We start from the raw sequence: 21,200 nt of genomic DNA, 5'->3' as shown, positions 1-21,200 counted from the left end.
TTCATGTCATTTTGGGTTAGAAACTCCCATATCATTTGAAACAAATGCATGCCTTTAACTGTTTTATCCACATTTAACTGAAGTGTTCCAAGGGAATGTTGGGGAGAGGGAGGGATTTGAAAATATGTGAGACCATCTCTGGAAAAAGGTGACTAAATTCACTACAACTAAAAAAAAAAAAACAAGGTAAGGGCAAAACTCCAGTCTTCACGAACGCATAAACACCAACAAAAAGGAGTGAGGAAAGAAAAAAAACGAGGAAGCCAAAGCTGGATGAAGGAAGTCCAATTTATTTTTCAGCTTGCAATAGGTGTACAATCAAAAGACTAGACATAGCCGTGTTTTCGCAAGCGTGTGTTCGTCAGGAGCCCTTAACGTATACAGTACAGAATATGTAGAATTCACAAAGTAGACAAACATAAATCACATCTGGGACTATACTGTGCAAGCACAGGTGAACAAACTGACTGGCAGTGGTTTGCACTGTCCACCCAGTTTGCCCAACAAAGTGCACGTCTTCATGAATCTGTCTCTGCCTGCCAATTTTGGGGCACAGACCATAAATGTCTGCCTGGCATGAGTCCTACTGGAGTTGTTGTCGAAGCTCACTCCAGCCTTGATCCCAATTTGTTCTTGCCATTTACGGGACTTAGACAGTAGAAGTCTGCACAGCATTGGTCTTACTTCACAACCTCTGAAGCTGTTGTCAAAGCTCACTCCAGTTATGAGGTTATTTAAACTTTGCTTTAATTAGATTCCATCCTTTTTCTATACATAGTGTTCCCCTGTGTTTATCCCACCGTTTTTGTCATCACAACCCCCCGCAGAGGGCATTTCAGGCAACCAACACCCTTTCTGTGAAAAAGTATTTCCTGACATTGCTCCTAAGTCTCCCACCCTGCAACCTCATACTGAAATCTTTAAGTCTGTCCCCATATGCTTTATGATGAAGACCATTGACCATTTTTGTACCCACCCTCTGGACCACTTTCACTTCCATCCTATTTATATCTTTTTGAAGGTACATTGTATATAATATTCTAAATGAGGTCTCACCAGAGACTTACAAGAGCATCACCTCCTTTTTTCCTACAGGCCATTCTTCTCACTATGCACCAAAGCATTCTCCTATCTTTCACTGTCAACCTTTCTACCTCTTTATCCACCTTAAGACCATCAAATACAATCACACACAAGTCCTGCTCCTTTTTCACACAAAAAAGAAGTTCTTCGTACCCTAAACTATACTTTCATTTTTTAGCATTAAATCTTAGCTGCCAAATTCTGGACAATTCCAGCTTTGCTACGTCCTTCCTCATGTTATCCACACCATCAGAGGTGTCTACCCTATTGCAGGTTTTGTTTCATAAATGTAATAGAACCCTCAATGTTGTTTACATAATAAATGACAGCAAATAAAGACCACATGGTCCATCTAGTCTATCCAGTAATGTAGTTAGAGTTGTACCTGCCATTCCACGCAAGTTACCCCCTCTATACTTTTTCGAAGTGTGAAAGTCATTTAATTTTTGCTTTGATTCCATCTTCTTGCTACGTAGAGATCCTCTGTATTTAAATCACACCTTTCTGATTTCCATCACTGTTTTTGTCCCCACCACTTTCACTGGGATGACATTCCAGCCATCAATCACTCTTTCTGTGAAAAAGTATTCCCTAATGCTGCTTTTAAATTTAAAATGATGCTGCACGGAGGTAGTGTCCTCTAGTTCTGTTGCTTTCTCGTCTTTGTTTAGGTTAATACACATTTTTTTAGGTGCTGAAAGTACTTGACTTGTCCTGTGGTATCCATACATCTCATCACAGTACTGTGTACTGTTCCCAACACACATACATCTATAAGAGAAAGACAGAAGCAGTCTACAGAATGCAATCTACTTCAGAAGATCTGGGAACTGCTGCTAGACAAGGGATCCTCTAGCAGGTAGTAGATCCCCTGTCTTCCCTGGGCCTACCTGCACTATAGGAGTGGAGGAGTAGCTTGATGTTTAGTGCAAGTGGACTGAGAACCTGGGGGGAACTGGGTTCAATTCCCACTGCAGCTCCTTGTGACTCTGGGCAAGACACTTTACCCTCCATTGCCCCAGGTACAGTACTTAGATTGTGAGCCCATTAGGGACAGAGAAAAGTACCTGCATATAATAAATGTAAACCGCTTTGATTGTACCACAGAAAGAAATATATCAAATCCCATTACCCTTACAGAGGTAGTTTGGGTGGAATTTATGGTACAACAGAGAAGTGGGGAGGGGAAATATCTTGTGAAAAAGTATCCTATATAATAAAGCTCACCTCCAACGTTCTGAGGCTGCCTGGTGGCTTCCGGTGGTGGTATCCTTCATGGAGTAGATCGTGACGTCAGGGACAGGGAAGGAGCCACGAGTGTCCAATGTGGAGGTGGAGTAGGGAAACGTCAGGGACAGGGGAGGAGCCGCGAGTGTCCAATGTGGAGGGGGAGGAGCATGTTTCCCTACTCCTCCCCCTGCCCAGGAATCCGAACGGAGCGCCAGCGAGGGCCAACGGTCTGCAATCCTCCTCTCCTGTAGCTGATACCATGGGACATTGTCAGGTAGGCGAGAAGCTGGCGCGCACTGCAGCACGAGGGAGCGGGGAGCAGGATTCGGATACCGGCGATCGCGCTGATCGCAGAAAACCTTGCTAGCGCCCGTTTCATTGCTTTCTGAAACGGGCCTTTTTTTACTAGTATTATTACAGACATACATTTATTTTATACTTTAAACAATGGCTTTTATTCATATCTTGGAGTCATTAAATCCCACATAATTGATAAACAGAAAAGAATAACCAAGCTGTAAGGTTTACTTGGTAAGGACGTAATCTCCATCCTTTCCAGATGTTTTTAATACACCTTTCCAGTTGAGTTGACTTAATGAAGCGTGCGGTATTAATTACTTGCTTGACACTGTATAGAAACAATTTAATATGCAGAACAAATTGGTTTGGGTTCCTTGCCGTTCTGCTTTTCTTTGTGTTGTACATTGAAAGATTAGATAATGATAGTGGGTTGCTCCGTGGTGCTCAGTTCTGCACAGAGACGGTGTTGTGCTCGCTCATTCAGCAACAATTCCACTAAACACACAGGGGTCAATTATCAGCTGGTGCAGTGACCAACTTAAATGCTGTGGCTGACATTTAACTTAATCCATATATTTTGCACCACTAGCCATACTGGCAGAGGTACTGAATACATGTATAGCGAGGTCATCATGTTGGCAGTGTTTAGTTTAGGATTGCTATTTGGTAGAACTCATCTAAAATAAACAATGGTATATCTTGTATGGAAACACAGGAATCGCAAACGGTTTTTAAAAAATATGGAGGAAACGACCTCATAACAACCAAATCAACAATATTTAGGTTCTCTTAAAGTACAGACACTTTTTATTGTGATCGGTTATCAAGTAATCATTGGTCTAGAAAAAACCTCCCAAGAAAAAAATCTTGTTTAGTAGATTCAACACTACACAAAACTTTAATTGCCCTTAATAATAGCTACCAAACAATCATATATCAAAAAGAAGCAAGACAATAGTCATACTTATGATAGTGCAAATGAAATGGTACTTAGCTTCAGGTGCAAAGAAAGCAGAAGTGGTTGAAAGCACAGCACTAAATACTCTGTGGCTGGTCTCCAGAAGAAGAAATTGCGAAACGGGTCCCCGTCGGGACTTTAGCCTAAGTTTGGAGGAGAATTCAAGTGCCATACAGTGAATGAGAGTTATTGCCTTTATAGACTTTAAAGACTGGGTTATTCAATTCTGTGATCCAGTGGAACTGTACAACATATACCGTGTTTCCCCGAATATAAGACACTGTCTTATATTAATTTTTGCGCCCAAAAAGGCACTAGGTCTTATTTTCATGGGATGTCTTAGTATTTCGGGGAAACACGGTTGGCCCGCCCACCTTCCCTCCGTCGCTCCTGCAACTACCGGTAACCCCCCACCCGAGATGGCGCTCCCACCCGAAGTCGCCGGACCCCACCCCCCTCCGTCGCTCCAAAACTAACCTGAACTTAAGCCTCCTTTCACTTTCCTTCCAGTTCGCAGGAGCAGCAGGGCAGGCCTCTCCTTCCTTCCGTGCCCCACTCTCGCCTGAGGGCGGGACACGGAAGGAAGGAGTGGCCTGCCCTCCTGCTGCTGCTGCTTGCTGCGAACTGGAAGAAAAGTGAAAGGAGGCTTAAGTTCAGGTTAGTTTCGGAGCGACGGAGGGGGGTGAGGTCTGGCGACTTCGGGTGGGGGCGCCATCTCGGGTGGGGGGCGACCTCGGGTGGGGGGTTAGTTTCGGAGCAACGGATGGGGGGCCCGGCGATCTCGGGTGGGGGGGGGGGGGCGACCCTACTTACCGGTAAAAGAAAAACTTTGCTAGGCCTTACTTTCGGGGGAGGCCTTAAATTGTCCAAGGGCACCAAAAACCTCGGTAGGTCTTATTTTATGGGGATGCCCTATTTTCGGGGAAACACGGTAGCAGATGAAAAAACAGCTAAACCATTTTGCTATGCACCTGAAGCTAAGTACCATTTCATCTACACTATCATAAGTATGATTGTTTGGTAGATATTAAGAACAGTTAAAGTTTTGTGTATTGTGCATTTCTTTCTTTGATATTTCCAATGACTGGGTCATTTTTTCAGCAAATACTGTCACAGGATCTGCAGAAGGCAATTTTTAAAAGCTGGAGTACTAACACTTTTATATGTTTGTATTTGTTTATAAAATTATTGTTACACTTGTTTTTGTATATTTTGACTGTCGACAATGTATCTTGCTTGCTCGTTATATCACCAATAAAAATGGGGGGGAGGGGGTTCCACATATAAGCTGGAGTACTATAACTGCATCATTATAGTCAAGGCAATTATTCCAGGTGAGCTAAAAGAATTGCAAAAAGTCAGAGACATCACTGTTTGGCGGTAAACTATTTTCTACCTCACTAGCATCAATTACTGCACCAAAATAAAATTACTACTAATTCCAGACAGGATGAACAGTGCTACATGGCATGCTTTACCATTATATTTAGGAATCACAAATAGAGTCACTTTTAGAGAACGTCTGGAGACCTATTCTGGTGTTTGTTTCAACTAACAGCTCCTTATGGGCATAGGAAAGAAACCCCAATGGCAATGTGATGATTATTATTTAATTACATTTGAACAAGCTGAGGTTGAGTGAGTAGAGGGAATGTATTCCAACTAAATTTACATCTGAGCCATGGAGCAAAAAAAATATTTACCCTTCCAGTTTCAAGAGTTCTCCAGATTCTTACCTCATCACTCTAAAGTGTTAGATCTCACCTCCTTCCTACCTAAGACATAATGTGAAGGCTCTGATGACAATCCACTGAAGACCATTTACTGCAGAGGTTCTTAAATCATGGCTCACGGAGCTCAATTTTAAGGCATGCCATGCTTTTCCTGCATATAGCTAAATTCAGTCCACAGAGGAAGTACAACTTCTTCACATACAGCAGCAACAAATGCAGCAAGACTGGCAGGATTCCCAGCCTCCACCAGCCAAAGATGATGGTCCTAGAGAATGGCAACAAACTCTGCAATCTGAGAGAGGCTCCCATAATCTACCTAGCCCTTTATGAATCACCAAAAGTCTTACGTAGTCCTACTCAAAGTTTGGGGAACTCCGATTCAGCGTGCATGCTTAATTTGATAATCCAAGGAGGCTCATAGAAGAGAAAAATACAGTACATTCAATTGACATAATGGTCAAATGACAGGGTGGTGGTCCTCATCTGATGATGGGGTGGTAGGGGGTGGGGATGTCATTCAGCAACAGGATAACTTTACCTACAGTGGTGTGCAAAAGTCTGGAATAGTTTGCTTTGCAATATGGTATTTTTTTAAATTTGTGCTTATTAGTGTTCTTATTCTTTGTGGCTTCCTGTACAATGATTCTGTAATGCTGTTCCAGTCATATAGCCAGTGGCATAGCTACATGGGGCCAGGGGGGCCTGGCCCTCCCCCTGCCGACGACCCTCTCGACCCCCCCCCCCCGCCGCCAACCCTCCCCCGCTGTCACCATGGGCTACCTTTGCTGGTGGGGGACCCCAATCCCCGCCAGCTGAGGAGGTCCTCTTCCCGCGAAGGCTTCGTTCTGTTTCTGACGTCCTGCGCGTTGTACGTGCAGGACGTCAGACTCACAGAAACAGAACGAAGCCTGGCTGATCAGCCAGGCTTCGTTCTGTTTCTGTGAGTGCAGGACGTCAGAAACAGAACGAAGCCTTCGCGGGAAGAAGAAGACCTCGGCTGGCTGGGATTGGGGTCCCCCGCCAGCAAAGGTAGGCGAGGGAGGGTTGGCGGCAGGAGGGGGGGGGTCGAGAGGGTCATTGGCAGGAGTCGTCAAAGTTGGCGGCGGCGGGGCTAAAATGTGCCCCCTCACCTTGGGCTCTGGACCCCAATCCCGCCGAAGTCTGGCCACACCCCTGCATACAGCAACACAGGTGCTGATCCGTACATTCCAGTTTCAGTGTGACTCTGCTGCTATTCAGATGCTGTGTCCATGACATTTTATTTACAAATTTATATACCACTTTAAAAGTCTAAGCAGTTTACTAAAAAAATAAAAACAAAAAGAAAACACACTCACATACACTATATAATACAAATAAACTCTTTTAAAAAATTAAGCATAAAATCAAAGCATTGGCTCCACCTACCCTTGCCCAGGTAGAGACAGCTCATTTGGGGGGGGGGGGGGCAATGCCCCCCAAGCTACGCCCATGTCCCTCCTGAAAGACTTATTCGAAGGCCTGCTTAAATATGCCTTAAGACTTCTGTGAAAAGTCTACATAGCTGGAACTGATTTTATCTTTTTGTGGGGTGAATTACACATAGGGTATCCTATGGAAAACATTCTAAGAAGAGATTCTTCATTGCCAATTTAGCAGAACGTCAGAACATCTAATAACCCCTTTATTCATAGATCTCAATTGTCAAGCTGGTCAATAAATTCTCAATGAAGAAGCAATGCTTCAAGAAGCATCATTCCTTAAAAGATTCATAAATCAATATTTAAACTTCTTAAAATTGGAGTAATGTGGTTTGACAGGAGAAATACCAGTTATTACCCACACCAATTGCATTCTGTACAGCTTGAAGAGCATGAAAAAAAATATTGTGGTAAACCCAAATACAAAATGCTACATCAAAATATGGCATCACCGTACTCTGAATCACTGTAGAAAAGTGAGAGACATTTATAGAGGGCAAGCATTCTTAATTTGAAAACAATTTTAGTTTCTTTAACCGAGGTTTCATGGACAATGAAAAATCTGTTTGTACACCAAGATCAGTAATTTCAAAAAAGTACAAGAACAGATATTCCATTTATCATAATCAACTGTACCATACAATTACTCTTTTCTTCCGACAACCACAATAGCTGAATTTTTGCTATATGCAGCAATAATCAATTTGCAGTCATCCAAGCCTGTATAATTTGAATACAGAACTTCCTGAATTTCAGTGTATTTATTTATTTATTGATTGTATTTGTATCCCATATTTTCCCACCTTTTTGCAGGCTCAATGTGGCTTACAATGTATCGTTCTTGGTGGATAATAGAACAGTGAATAGACAGTTAGTGTTACATAGGGATCGAGCATAACATGATAGAAGTTAAACAATCTTACAATGAATCGTTCTTGGTGGATAATGGATCGGAAAATAAACAGTTAGTATTGCGAAAAGGTCGTGCATCATATAATAAAGAATTAAACAAGCAAATATATGAAAAAGAACAGATCCGATTATAGGTAAGGTGGAGATATGTTACATTTACACTTGTTGGTCTTTGTGGTATGCCTTGTTAAAGAGGTGGGTCTTCAGAGATTTGCGAAAGTTGGTTAGTTCATAAAAAGTTTTCAAGTTGCGTGGCAGAGCATTCCATAACTGAGTACTCAGGTAAGAAAAGTTTGACACATGAGTTAGTTTATATTTTAGGCCTTTGCAACTGGGGAAGTGAAGATTAAGGAATGTGCGGGATGATCTTTTAGCGTTTCTGGGTGGCAAGTCTATCAGGTTTGACATGTAGGCTGGGGTATCTCCGTGAATGATTTTATGGACTAGGGAACATATCTTGAACTCAATACGTTCTTTAAGTGGAAGCCAGTGTAGCTTTTCCCTTAGGGGTTTAGCGCTTTCATATTTTGTTTTTCCGAATATGAGTCTGGCTGCGGTGTTCTGGGCGGTTTGAAGTTTCTTGATGATTTGTTCTTGACAGCCAGCATATAGTGCGTTGCAGTAGTCTATGTGACTAAGCACTATTGACTGTACCAAGTTGCAGAAAATAGTCCTTGGGAAGAAAGGTCTTACTCTTTTTATTTTCCACATTGAATGGAACATCTTCTTGGTTGTATTTCTCACGTGGCTTTCAAGTGTGAGATGTTGATCAATGGTAACTCCAAAAATTTTCAGGGTGTGCGAAATGGGAAGGGACAGGTTTGGTGTGTTTATGGTGGTGAATTTGGTCGTGTTATGTTGTGAGGTGAGTATAAGGCATTGTGTTTTTTCTGCGTTAAGTTTCAGTTGAAAAGCATCCGCCCATGAATGCATGATATGGAGACTTTGGTTGATGTCATTGGTAATTTCCTTTAAATTTTGTTTGAATGGGATGTAAATCGTTACGTCATCTGCGTATATGTATGGATTGAGATTTTGATTGGATAGTAGTTTGGCCCATCATTAGGTTGAAGAGAGTTGGCAAGAGGGGAGATCCTTGGGGAACTCCACATTCAGTTGGTCATGCGGTTGAGGTAGTCGAGTTAGTTACTATTACTACTATTTAGCATTTCTATAGCGCTACAAGGCGTACGCAGTTACTACTTGGTATGATCGTGTGGTTAGGAAGCCCTTAAACCATTTGAGAACATTGCCTCCAATTCCGAAGTAGTCAAGGATGTGTAGTAATATTCCATGATCAACCATATCGAAGGCGCTGGACATATCAAATTGTAGAAGTAGTATGTTATTGCCAGTTGCGAACGCTTGTTTAAATTTAGTCAGGAGAGTAACTAGTACTGTTTCAGTGCTTTGAACGGGATACAAAAATAGCAAATCAGCATACATTATATGATTATACAATTAAAATAAAATGTTCAGTAAAGTTTAGTTGGTGCACCCATAAGAGTGAGTGCTATAGTGAACTGTAAAATATTACTCCTGGGCCTTGAAGAGAAATCCCTTTCCTCTACATAGAACCTATCCTCAAGCAGCTAGGGCTCTTCAGCTTGGAGAAAAGGCGGCTGAGGGCAGATATGATAGAGGTCTATAAAATAATGAGTGGAGTTGAACGGGTAGATGTGAAGCGTCTGTTCACGCTTTCCAAAAATACTAGGACTAGGGGGCTTGCGATGAAGCTACAATGTAGTAAATTTAAAACAAATTGGAGAAAATGTTTCTTCACTCAACGTGTAATTAAACTCTGGAATTCGTTGCCAGAGAATGTGGTAAAGGAGGTTAGCTTATCGGAGTTTAAAAAAGGTTTGGACGGCTTCCTAAAGGAAAAGTCCATAGACCGTTATTATATGGACTTGAGGAAAATCCACTATTTCTGGGATAAGCAGTATAAAATGTTTTGTACATTTTTGGGATCTTGCCGGGTATTTGTGACCTGGATTGGCCACTGTTGGAAACAGGATGCAGGGCTCGATGGACCTTTGGTCTTTCCCAGTATGGCAATACTTATGTACTTATGACAGAGTGCATGAATTAAAGTTGTGAGAGGACTGGGGAAAAAATAAATGTTTGTGTGTACCTGGGGGTAGCGCTGTATCCTATGGTCTATTCTTAACAAGGTGTTATACAAATAAAGACCAAGACAGGTCAGTTCATGCAGGTATCTGACAAGAAATCTTCTAACAGAGCATTCCAGTGTGTAAAGCACTGTTTTACCTATCAAAATGCTTTTTTTTTTAAAGTTACCTGCAAATTTTTCAAAAAGGGATTTCTGTAAACAAAAAATGTGTTTGATCCACAGAAATTGCCCATTTGAAAACTACCTACCCATATATGGAAATAAAAGCATGAGTTTTGTGCCACAGCATTGATACTTTTTACATATATTGTAATGAAGGTTCTCTGGGGTACCTTAGAAGTTATATACAGTTGGGGATATATTAGTCAAAAAGTATCCACAGAAATGGTTTTCATAATAAGAAAGCAGGCATGCATTTTCACTTTGAAAACTAAAGCAAAAACCCTGCGTGAAAAGTACAGCCAAAGTTTAAAGCAATGCGGCTAATTTAATCACCCCTCCCCTCAAAAAACAGAGAGGCATCTTATATACATAGCTGATTTTTGCAAATATAAATTCTAACCTACTTCTAGATCAGACATGTTGAAACCTTGTACACAAATAATTCAAAAGACTGGGGGGAAAAACCCAAACATTAAGAGATGTAGAAATGGGAATTACATAGTAACATAGTAGATGACGGCAGAAAAAGACCTGCACGGTCCATCCAGTCTGCCCAACAAGATAACTCATATGTGCTAATTTTTGTGTATACCCTACTTTGATTTGTACCTGTGTTCTTCAGGGCACAGACCGTATAAGTCTGCCCAGCACTATCCCTGCCTACCACCACCGGCTCTGGCACAGACCGTATAAGTCTGCCCAGCACTATCCCTGCCTCCCAACCACCAGTCCCGCCTCCCACCATCAGCTCTGGCACAGACCGTACAAGTCTGCCCAGCACTATCCCCGCCCCCCAACCACCAGCCCTGCCTCCCAATCTTGACTAAGCTCCTGAGGATCCATTCCTTCTGCACAGGATTCCTTTATGCTTATCCCACGCATGTTTGAATTCCGTTACCGTTTTCATTTCCACCAACTCCCGCAGGAGAGCATTCCAAGCATCCTGGAGAAGGACAGCGATGGACTGGAAATAGTACAAATGAGAATGAAGTGGATAGAGCACCGTTCACGGAAGAAAGTGTGTATCAACAACTTGAAAAGCTAAAGGTGGACAAAGCCATGGGACCAGACGAGATCCACCCCAGGATATTGAGGGAGCTCAGAGAGGTTTTGGCGGGTCCTCTTAAAGATTTGTTTAATATATCCTTGCAGACAGGAGAGGTTCCGAGGGATTGGAGAACGGCGGAGGTGGTCCCTCTTCACAAAAGTGGCGATAGGGAAGAAGCTTGAAACTACAGGCTGGTAAGCCTCACTTCGGTTATTGGAAAAGTAATGGAAGCGATGCTGAAGAAAAGGATAGTGAATTTCCTGGAAGCCAATAAGTTGCAAGATCCGAGACAACATGGTTTTACCAAAGGGAAATCGTGCCAAACGAATCTCATTGAGTTCTTTGATTGGGTTACAGGAGAACTGAATCAGGGACGATCAATGGACGTAATCTACTTAGATTTCAGCAAAGCTTTTGACACGGTTCCCCACAGGAGGCTCTTAAATAAACTGGATGGGCTGAAGATAGGACCCGAAGTGGTGAACTGGATTAGGAACTGGTTGACGGACAGACGCCAGAGGGTGGTGGTGAATGGAATTCGCTCGGAGGAGGGAAAGGTGAGTAGTGGAGTGCCTCAGGGATCGGTGCTGGGGCCAATTCTGTTCAATATATTTGTGAGTGACATTGCCAAAGAGTTAGAAGGTAAAGTTTGCCTATTTGCAGATGATACTAAGATCTGTAAGAGTGGACACCCGGGAGTGGAAAACATGAAAAAGGATCTGAGGAAGCTAGAAGAATGGTCTAAGGTTTGGCAATTAAAATTCAATGCGAAGAAATGCAAAGTGATGCACTTAGGGAATAGAAATCCACGGGAGACGTATGTGTTAGGCGGAGAGAGTCTGATAGGTACGGATGGAGAGAATTACAACCCTTCCCCAAATCAAATTGGCTAAAATTGTACATCAAGGAGTTTTGAAGGATGCCAATTTAGAATCTGACACCATATTTTTAAGGCTTATGAAATCTAAGGGTAACTTAAAATCAGGAGTGTCAACACTTCGGGTCCCTTTTACTAAGGCGCGCCCAAAAGTGCCTGCATTGGTGTAGGCGCATGTTTTGAATGCGTGTTGGTTCATGTCCTGAGCCCGCCTAGAAAAAAAGGGGATTTTTTTTAATGTGCCAGAAAATGGACACGCGGCAAAATGAAAACCAGCACGTGTACATTTTTGGTCTGAGACTTTACGGTAAGGTCTCACACAATAACCCAGAAGGAAGCGTGCACCAACTGCCGGCCCCCACCGGGTAAGGGCACCACGGTAGAAAATAGAAAATATTTTCTACTGTGTGTTTTGGGCGCACGCCAAAAATGGAATTACCATCTGGGGCACGCAGAAGCCGGAGGGGGGGGGGGTAGTGCCAATTTGACGCACGTTGGATGATTGTAGGCACCTATGCACCTTTGTAAAAGGGCTCCTTAGTTTTTAAACTATAACAGTCTTAGAGACAAATTTTCTTGATCCCTCTTTACTCCCCTCACCATCTTATCTGTCGCTACTTCACACAAGAGAGAAATCAGTCAAGAATGGAAATGGCAAAACAGAATGTGTTAGGTATAACCAACATTACTGCTAAAAGTGTGAAAACAAGAAAACAATTTCACGATTTCCTTTTGAACAAGTAAAACAATCTTACACTTTCTCCATAGGAGGGAACCAAGGGTCTAGCTACAATACTTAATTATGGAAACTGAATCAGCAGATGGAGAGTTATTCAATAAAGTATTTTTCTAAAGATATAGAATGAGGAGTAAAGAAGGCCCATAACCTATTTACTGTAAGTGCAATTTCTTTTAAATATATAATTGAGCTTTTTCTAGGGGCCATAACTAGAAATGGATGAGAGACACACCTGCCCAGGGTACAAAGCCCTTAAGTTAGGGTTGCCATATTTGCAGAGACAAAAACAAAAAAACAACAAAAAGGACACAAAAAATATGCTGCCCCACCCCTCACCAGCCACACAGTCACCTTGATCCACCCAAGAAAGCAAGGTTCTATAAACAGTGAAAACACTTGCAAAAGTAACAGAAATGCATTTTCTTCTGTAGTCTAAATACAAAATTAGAAAAGATGGACATTTCCAAAAAAAAATCAAACAATCATAAGCAGCATGTCCCTCTTTCCTTTCCCTCCCATCCGTGAGCATGTCCCCCTCTCCTCTCCGTCTCCTTCTATCCATGTGTTGCATTTTGCTCCTTTTCCCTTCTGTTCCATGTATAGTATTGTTCCCCTCTCCTCTCCCTTCCCTCCCATCCACGAGCAGCTTGCCCCCTTCTCTTCCTCCCAGGCCTATCTTGAAGCCCTGGTGGTCTCTTCGGGGCAGGAATGAACACCACTCTTTTCTGCCCGCTGCCGCTGAACTCCCAGCTGCTGCTACTTCTTGAAAACGGCTGCCGAGACTTCAAGCGGTGACTTTGCAAGACTTCCGTAGTCTCGCGAGGCCTCCACCTAAAGTTTTTGTCCTATGAGTTTTGTCCAACCATTGTAATTTTTGGTGCATTTACTTCTTGGTCACCTTTTTATATATATCTATTTTGCTTTTATAGTTGATTATATGCTTATCAGTTGATTTTTTTTATTAATTTTAGGGTCGTTTTACAAAGGTGCATTGAAAAATGGCTTGTGGTAGTGTAGTTTTGGCCATGCGCCGATCCATTTTTTGGCGCACCTGTAAAAAAAAGGCCTCTTTTTTTTGCCAAAAATGAAAATTGCCATGCGTCCATTTTAGCTCTGAGACCTTACCGCCAGCCATAGACCTAGCAGTAAAGAATCTGGCCGGTAATGACCTACATGTGTCAAATGCCACTTGGCGCGCGTCCGTTACGTGTGCCAGAAAATAAAAAAAGTTTTTCAGACATGCGTAGTGGACGTGCGCCAAAATTGAAATTACCACAAGGTCCACGCGGTAACTGGGCGGTAACTCAATTTGGTGCGCCTACGTGGCTTAGTAAAAGGGGCCCTTTGTTTGCTGTTTATATGGTTATAGATTTGATGACTCCTAAGGCAGGCACCCCATGCCAAAACCCAGATCTGCATCGTCTAATACAATTGTTTTTTATCCTTGAGTTGGAACTGCATTGGTCCTCCCCTACTTTTTTTTTTTTGCTCTGTACCTTGATTCGTAAGGGTTTCCTCTTCTTTTTTGTTTTCGCCTTAAGACACAGCAAGCTATGGAGAAATGGAATGCAGCGGTATTGATCCTGCATAACACGACTATGGTGTTTCAAAACTGTAGATTATCCAATTTTATTGATGACGCTGCAAGACATTAGTTAAGACGATACTATCCATGACGTTTGGTTTGTCACCAGTGTGTGTCACTTTAAATACTACCTACTCTATTACTTCTCTGTTGTGCTATTGTCTACCAAAGAGATCAACCAAATGAGTATCCTGCAATGATGTTAGGCCATACCAAATTTTAAAAATAATACAGCAAGATTTGAAAAAGTATTTGTGCAGTCAGCAGAGCTCAGTGCTTAAGCTGCCATCTTGCTTGGTGATCAACAGCCGCCGCCACCACCACCCCTCCCCCCGGTAAATATTTTTAATCAATTTTGGGGCACAGTACCATCTTTATACCACAATGTTCAGGTATTCTTCCCAGTGAATGCTTCATCAGAAACTGATCAATTTCTCATCTGTAAACTGCTTTGATTTGTTTTCACGAGAAGAGCAGTATACAAAGTCACAAACATAATGTAATATAAAAAAGTAACTCATCAATTCCAGTATCAATCCATGGAGTAATAGATTAAACAAAAGAACCTCATGCAAATTCTGCAAAGAAAGAGGTATGACAGGGTCAGTATGCAAAGGGGAAGTTAGCTATCATTTACAGCAAACCTCTTCCACTTTGCTGGTATGGGCAGGGTGGGGGGGAGGTCAAGTGCTCAGTCATTATCATCATCAATCATTTATAAAGCACTAGAAGATGTATACAGTACTGTACATATCACAGACTGTTCCTGCTCTGTGCAGTTTAATCTATTCAAGTCAGAGGACAAATAAAGGAATTAGTGATGAGAGTATGGATAAGGGTTTTGACAGCACGTTCAGAAAGGAAGGATGAAATTTGGTGATGCTATAAGAGGAGAGACGGCTTTTAGTAGTGCGTTGTTTATGTGAAGAGAAAAAGCGGAGTTTAAGATGACCTCAAGATTAAAAGCTGAGGAGACCAGGAGGGTAACAATATTATTCAAAGGGAGCGGGGGGTGGGGGGGGGGGAGGGGGATTTAAAGGGAATTCTAAGCAGCTCTGCCATCACCGTGTTAATGTGGAGGAATAGCCTAATGGTTAGTCTAGTGGGCTGAAAACCTGAGGAACTGGGTTCAATTCCCACTGCAGTTCCTCTTGAAACCCTTCTATAAAGAGGGTTTAATAAGACATAGTTTGTGGGGTAAAAAATACAAAACAAAACAGGCTGGAGACTGGTTTGTTGGACGCCTCTGTGGAGTGGTTTTAATGAGACATGTTTGTGTGCTGGGGACAAGCAGTCAACTGAAATGTACTTTTCTTTTCTCCCTAGCAACCTTCATTCTGATCTCTCCGTGTTCTAAAGGAGAAAAGTCATAACCATATGAAAAATTGAGCTTACTTTGTTTTAAAAACATAGTAACATAGTAGATGACGGCAGAAAAAGACCTGCACGGTCCACCCAGTCTGCCCAACAAGATAAACTCACATGTGCCATTTTTTGTGTATACCTTACCTTGATTTGTACCTGTCTTTTTCAGGGCACAGACCATACAAGTCTGCCCAGCACTATCCCCGCCTCCCAACCACCAGCCCCGCCTCCCACCACCGGCTCTGGCACAGACCGTACAAGTCTGCCCAGCACTATCCCCACCTCCCAACCACCAGCGCAGGCTCCCACCACCGGCTAAGCTTCTGGGGATCCCTTCCTTCTGAGCAGGATTCCTTTATGTTTATCACACGCATGTTTGAATTCCGTTACCTTTTTCCTCTCCACACCTCCCATGGGAGGGCATTCCAAGCATCCACCACTCTCTCCGTGAAAAAATACTTCCTGACATTTTTCTTGAGTCTGCCCCCCTTTAATCTCATTTCATGTCCTCTAGTTCTACCGCCTTCCCATCTCCAGAAAAGGTTTGTTTGCAGATTAATACCCTTTCAAATATTTGAACGTCTGTATCATATCACCCCTGTTTCTCCTTTCCTCCAGGGTATACATGTTCAGGTCAACAAGTCTATCCTCATACGTCTTGCAACGCAAATCCCATACCATTCTCGTAGCTTTTCTTTGCACCGCTTCCATTTTTTTTTTTTAACATCCTTCGCAAGATACGGCCTCTAAAATTGAACACAATACTCCAGGTAGGGCCTCACCAACGTCTTATACAGGGGTATTAAAACCTCTTTTCTTCTGCTGGTCACACCTCTCTCTATACAGCCTAGCAATCTTCCAGCTACGGCCACCGCCTTGTCACACTGTTTCGTCGCCTTCAGGTCCTCGGATACTATCACCCCAAGATCCCTCTGCCTGTCCGTACCTATCAGACTCTCACCGCCTAATACATACATCTCCCATAGATTTCTACTCCCTAAGTGCATCACTTTGCATTTCTTCGCATTGAATTTTAATTGCCAAACGTTAGACCATTCTTCTAGCTTCCGCAGATCTTTTTTCATGCTTTCCACTCCCTCCGGGGTCGTCCACTCTGTTGCAAATCTGTTTTAGCTTATGATGCATTGTTATTATCTTGTACCTAAATATTTTTTTAACCATTTTGCTCATCATTTTTTCAGCATAGCAGTTTATAAATGGTTAAAACAAACTAGCAGACTGAGGCAGAGGGGGGTATTATAAGCATGCTATAAAGCTTAAAGCAAACACACACAAGGAAATATTTCTTCACAGAAAGGGTGGTGAAAATGATAGAGGCAAACAGTACACATTAGAAAAAAAAAAGAAAGAAAGCATGAGATCAGTACACAATCATGAGGAAATGATCTCCACTTTTTACATTCAATTTGGTCTACAACAGTAAAAGGAAGAAAACCAGGCAGATAATATAAGCCTTATGGTCCATTTCTCTTACTGACATTTTAGATTTTTGAGTGAATGGGAACCAAGGCAGGCCAAGAAAAATGTGAGGATGTACAAACCCTGTTACATATATTACACTGGTGGTTTTTTCTGGAGTGCAAAACACATAAGTACTGCCATACTGGGATAGACTGAAGGTCCATCAAGCCCAGCATGCTGTTTCCAACAGTGGCCAATCTAGGTTACAAGTACCTGGCAAGATCCCAGAACAGTACACTACATTTTATGCTGCTTGTTCTATTTATTTATTTATTTATTTTTATTTATTATATTTGTATCCTGCACTTTCCCACTAAAAGCAGGCTCAATGCGGCTTACATAGTAATAGGTAACACAGAATTTTGTTATGTAAAGTAGGAAATTAAGTATTACATAATAGAAGGATGGATGGGTAGTAAATGGATGGGTAGGTAGGTAGAGACAGGTGATAGAGAGAGGAGGGTAAGGTGGGAGATAGATTCTGGGTCAATGTCGTTTTCTCTTCAGTATATGTAAGGTAGATGGGTTCATGAGATTAATCTGGGTCTTTTGGGTAGGCTTGTTTGAATAGACTAGCCGTTGAGCCCGTTAAAACGGGTTAGTATGGGGTTTTGGCAAGGCCCCTTCCCCTCCCCGAGGTCGCCGCTACCGGTCCCGCCACCCCTGCACCCGGCCCGGGCCCTCTCTTCAGTATTGAACTTACATCGGCGAAACGCAGAACAGCTGAGCTCCCGTCGGCCTTCCTTCTCTGCCTGTGTCCCGCCCTCGTGTGACGTAACACAGGCAGGGAAGAAAGGGCGACGGGAGCTCAGCTGTTCTGCGTTTCGCCGATGTAAGTTCAATACCGAAGAGAGTGCTGGGGCCGGGTGGAGGGGGGCGGCGGCGACCTCGGGAGGGGGGGAGCGGTAGCGACGTCGGCGGCTTCACGCAGTTTCCCTCTCTGTCCCGCCCCCGTCATCACATATTGACGCAGGGGCGGGACAGAGAGGGAAGTCTCTACTGCGCATTTGCGAGCGAGTACGGTCACTCGCCATTTATATGTTTGACTGATGGTTTTTAGTGCTTTTCTGAATGGTAGGTGGTCATGGATTGCTCAGATAGGTCTAGGGAGAGCGTTCCATAGACAGCTGCCCAGGAAGGAGAAACAGGCACTGGATTTTCCCCAAGTTCATTTTAATAATGGCTTATGGACTTTTCTTTTTAGGAAGTTATCCAAACTATGGACATTCTTCAAACCCTGCATGTGTATCATTAATATGGATTTTCTCTACCTGTATTCTGCTTGGCCTGTATGTGTTGAGTGTGCTTCAGTACTATTGGGACCTGGAATTTCTTCTTACCTTTGCATCAATGAATTTGGGAGGGTGCTAATAAACGCATTCTTTAAAAAAAATGTTTTAACGGTTAATTTTTGTGTGTGTGTGTGTGGGGGGGGGGGGGTTATTAACCACATTTATAAAAAGAAAGAGTCACCCATGGTAGTGTACAGCAGGTACAGCTTGACATAAAACTTACAATGTTATTAACAGCGTAACAATAGTAAAACGGCCAAAATACAATCAATGACGAACTTGGAGATGGCAAATTGGATCCTAATAATAGGACTAATATGAAGCAGTATCAGAAATAGACATTTAATAGCACCGTAAACAAACAAATATGATAAAGAGCAACAGAATATGAATGATACCACAATAGGCAGCATGGAAGAACATTAACAAATATATTTAATTTGTGCTGAAAGTATTGAGTTTCTTAATAGGCACCCATATTAATGCAAAGATGCTATCATCCTCTTATCCCCAACTCCTCACCAATCATTACCAGGGTGAGGCAGGAAAGTCAAACACGGTCTTCAACAGAGAAGGAAACCCACCTGTAACAGCAAACAGCAGCCTTTGAATACACTACAGTATTTCAAAAATAAACACAGCAGGCACTAACAGCAGTTCAATATACTTTTAAGTAATTCTTTATAGAAATCTTTAAAAACACTTTTCCTCTTTTAGCTCCTGAGAACAGCTCTGTTAAGTCAGAAAAGCTTTCCATACACTGGACTGACATATTCCATGCTGGCTGTGGTGTCAAACAGCATCTTGCGCTTTTAACACCAGTGTGTGAAATAAAATTAGCAGCAGGCTTGAAAAAATATGGTCAACTGCAGATGAAGAGCTTCACGGGATTTTAAAAGTTAAGAATTATGGGCCCCTTTTACCAAGCTGTGGTAAAAAGGGGCTGGCGCTGGCATTGGCGCGTGTTTTACATGCACGCTGAGGTCCCCTTTTAATGCAGCTGGTAAAAGGGAAATCTCATTTTCCTTCAGGAAATGGCCAGGTGGCAAGTAGGGCTCCCGCATTAACCAGGCGGTAACCAGACAGCGTGCGGCACTGTCCGATTACCGCCGGGTACACTCAGGCGCTACAAAAATAAACCGCCAGGCTGCTGCGGTAGCCTGGCGGTACTTCCTGTATAGCGAGCGGTAAGCACACATTGGGCTTACTGCCGCTTAGTAAAAGGAGCCCTATATTTGTAGCTGATAGAGCATAGAAACATAGAAACATGACGGCAGATAAAGGCCATATGACCCATCCAGTCTGCCCATCCTCTGTAACCCCTAACTCTTCCTTTTCTTAAGCGATCCCACATGCTTATCCCATGCCTTTTTAAATTCCGGAACAGTCCTCGACTCCACAACCTCCACCGGGAGGCCATTCCATGCCTCCATCACCCTTTCTGTGAAATAGTACTTGCTTAGATCAGGGGCGGAGCTACGTGGGGCCACGGGGGCATGGGCCCCCACAGATTATGCCCTGGCCCCCTCTACATTTGACCCCCCGCCGCTGCCCACCCCATCATCAGGTACCTTGTTTGCTGGCGGGGGTCCCCAATCCCCGCCAGCCGAAGAGTCTTCTTCAGCGCCGGTCGACTCCGGTGCCTTCGTTTTGTGATCATCTGTTTCTGGCGCCTTACGTCCTGCATGGGGCTACATGCACGGTGCAGGACGTAAGGCATCAAACAAATGATCACAAAACGAAGGCGCCGGAGTCGACCGGCGCTGAAGAAGACTCTTCGGCTGGCGGGGATTGGGGACCCCCGCCAGCAAACAAGGTACCTGATGCGGCGGCAGCAGGGGGGTCCAAGTGGCGGGGAGGGGGGTCAGCGGCGGGGGAGGCAGCTAAACAGTACCCCCCATCTCGGACTCTGCCCCCCCTCCCGCCGAGGTATGGCTACGCCCCTGGCTTAGATTACTCCTAAGTCTATTCCCTCTTAACTTCGTCATATGCCCCCTCATTCCAGAGCTCTCCTTCAGTTGAAAAAGGCTCACTTCTTGTACATAAATGCCCTTGAGATATTTAAACCTTTCTATCATGCCTCCTCTCTTCCAGCGTATACATGTTGAGGTTCATAAGCCTGTCCCTATGAGGGGAAGTATGCTTAACAGCATGCTCTGTAAGATGAGTGAAACATACATTCACTTATAACAGTTTAACAACTGAAATGTACATCAGTGTTTCCCAGGTCGGTCCTGGAATACCCCCTTGCCAGTCAGGTTTTCAGGATATCCACAATGAGTATGCATAACTGATTTGCACACACTGCCTCTATTATGTGCAAATCTCTTTCATGCATATTCATTGTGGATATCCTGAAAACCTGACTGGCAAGGGGGTATTACAGGACCGACGTGGGAAACACTGATCTTAGCTCAACTTGGCCATCTCCAGCTTGTAAGCCATGTAAAAATATGGTTATGGAAACTGATAAAATTCTGTTTAAAAAGTATAGAAAAAAATACACAAAAAGTAACACAGCCAACCATCTGGGGTGAATACAAATCACTTTACCTAAGCATATACAATATTTTGACCCTCCCCCATTTTTTAGGAGGTGCTAGGGAGACCTCCCCCACCCAACCCTATTGAAAAATATTAGATAAAGAAAACCTCTACACAGATTACTTCCCTCCACTGTACCCTCATCAGTCACTGGAAGATAGATCATGAATATCTACTATAATAAAACTCACCCTCAACGTTCTGAGGACACTGACTTCAGTGAAGCCAAGCCCTGACTTCCTTCAAAAAGGTTCGAAGGTTCGTGGTGGTGAAGCCACCAAAATCGCTCTGGGCCC

The 21,200-nt window shown here is 43.2% G+C and overlaps 1 protein-coding gene across 4 annotated transcripts in view; it reads right to left on the bottom strand.

Annotated features, from left to right (window-relative positions):
* Window positions 1-21,200, bottom strand: part of SEMA4G (semaphorin 4G) — a 408,621-nt gene that overhangs the window by 323,524 nt on the left and 63,897 nt on the right. The window lies entirely within an intron of this gene.

Source organism: Microcaecilia unicolor, chromosome 5, assembly GCF_901765095.1.
Source record: "Microcaecilia unicolor chromosome 5, aMicUni1.1, whole genome shotgun sequence".
Lineage (NCBI taxonomy): Eukaryota > Metazoa > Chordata > Amphibia > Gymnophiona > Siphonopidae > Microcaecilia > Microcaecilia unicolor.
This window is presented reverse-complemented; position numbering and strand designations above follow the sequence as displayed.